This window comes from Bubalus kerabau, chromosome 14 (genome assembly GCF_029407905.1).
Source record: "Bubalus kerabau isolate K-KA32 ecotype Philippines breed swamp buffalo chromosome 14, PCC_UOA_SB_1v2, whole genome shotgun sequence".
Classification (NCBI taxonomy): domain Eukaryota; kingdom Metazoa; phylum Chordata; class Mammalia; order Artiodactyla; family Bovidae; genus Bubalus; species Bubalus kerabau.
In genome coordinates, this window is record NC_073637.1 from 46,584,080 (window position 1) to 46,586,566 (window position 2,487).

Sequence of the window (2,487 nt, forward strand, 5' to 3'; positions counted from 1 at the left end):
GGGACAGCCAGATGGGATCTGGGCTTAAATCTCTACTTTGACACTGAGTTGGAAGGAGGCACTTAATCTTTTTAAGCCTCAATTTTTCCATCTGTAAAATGGAGACAACATACTCATGCTATCAGAGGACAAAAAGAGATAACTATGTGATAAATATTAGGCATTACCTCTCCTAGCACTTAGTTCCCAAGAACAGTTGAATGGTTCATTGAATGAAATCAAAGTGTTTAAAAATAAGAATAGTATAATAATATTAGACTCAGGGAATGGTGGAGATTAGATTAGCCAATCCTCTCTCAAAGAAAACATCCTTGACTTAATAGCCTCTGCTTAAAAACGATTGGTGAAGAGGCTTTCACCATCTGCCAGTGTAGCTGGCTCTCCACTGAACTGTTTTAATTACTCCCGTATTTGCTATGTCAGTCTAGGCATAAAATATTGATATGCTGCCTCAAAACTAACACTGGAAAAGGAGATAACCTTATTGCAACACAAACCTTGTGGACTTTACACTTGCAATGACTGTGATTCACATGGCAAGGAAAAATACAGCAACACTATAATATCTAAATGAAATACTGCATGCCTGGAGTGCATCCTTTAGAAAACAGATGGCTTTTTATTGAAAGCAAAATATGATTATGGTGTTTGCATGCAAAAATCTTATACAGTCTAATTATAAGAATCAGACTAGTTGTAGCTGTTCTGGAGTGCAAAGCTTTAAATCAGTAGAGAATTTGACTCTGTACAATCGAGGACAATGAAATACAGGTAAAATATCACTTTAATGAATATTATAGTAATTTCCAGATCTCTTTAGTAAGACTATGTGCAGGTTTTTTATATATGACCCATAGTTACAATATTCTGTTGATCTGGTTTCAATATAAAGTTAGCATAAATGATGCTATGTTCACCAGGTCCTGCCTACTTAAAAATTTATCTGCATGAAAGTTGCTTTGACATTTATCATGGCGTTGCAAGTGGACTTCAGTGCTATGGAACATTTTTTTAAACTTCAACGGGTGTGAGGAAAGACTGACTACCTTTGAGTTTGGTGAGTATAGAGACCAGTCAGATTAGCACTGTCATTGGGGAGAAGTGGGAAATTGGAGTAATTTCTGAGTTAGGTATTTTTAGCTGATAAATGAAAATAGAGTATCTTTTAATTCAGCAGCTGTCACCCGGGTTTCCCTGGTGGCTCAGATGGTAAAGAACCTGCTTGCAATGTGGGAGATCTGGGTTCAATCCCTGGATTAGAAAGATCCCCTGGAGAGAGGAACGGCTACCCACTCCAGCATTCTTGCCTGGAGAATTCCATAGACAGAGGCCACAGTCCATGGGGTCACAAAGAGTTGTACACAACTGAGAGACTAACGTGTTCAACTGGGATAATTTTTCCCAAGGGCATTTAGAAATACATAGAGATATCTTTGGTTGATATAGCTAGGGGCGGGGTGTTACTGGTATCTGGTGGGTAGAGGCCAGGGATGCTGTTAACAATGCACAGGACAGCCACTCCTAATACAGAGTGTCTGGCCTCAAATGTCAATAGTGCTGAGATTGAGAACTCAGCAATTTGAAAGTCTGAATTACATTCTCTTATGTACTTCAATAGATAGCTACACAAGTTGAACTATAACGTAATAAAGCAATTTTTATATCCTATTAGCTTTAATCATATGAGATTCTACTTAGATTCTATCATTTAATAAATATATACTTTCTAAATGTTATGTGAAAATAAGATTTTCACAGTGATGAAAACCATCCTGAACAAATAGTGACCTTAGAAACATCTTTTTTTATAACTATGAAAGAAAGAAAGTGAAAGTCTCTCACTCGTGTCCAACTTTTTGTGACCCCATGGACTGTAGTTCTCCAGGATTCTTTGTCCATGGGATTCTCCAGGCAAGAATACTAGAGTGGGTAGCCATCCCATTCTCCAGGAGATCTTCCCTACCCAGGGATCAAACCCAGGTCTCCCACACTGCAAGCAAATTCTGTTTGAGCCACCAGGGGATCCCTTCTTATAACTATAACAGAAGATTAAAACAAAGTATGCAGACACCAAATCTGTAAATACCTTCAATGTTCCTGGGGATTCTGTGAATTGCTCTCAGCAACAGCAGTCAAAGGCAATCAACAAGCAACCCAGAGCTGATGGTCATTGAAGCTGTAAATATTGGAGCAGTAGTATTGACAACAAAGCTGAGTGCAAAATTAAAGAAATGGCTGGGAGCTGGAGCAAATCAATTTAGCCTGGGGAAATTAAAGCTCCTGAGTTAAAATTAGGAAAAGTAACTCAGGCAACAGAATTGAAAAGCAATCAAACCTCTTCAGGCCCTAGACTATAGACCATACATTCTCACGTTTGGTCAGTTTCTACTGTGCAACCATAAAATCCCAGCGCCACTCAACAATTTTTTTATGGGTCTGCTTGTTGGCAGATGTAGACTCAGCTGGATGGCTCTGCTTTGAGCTGCA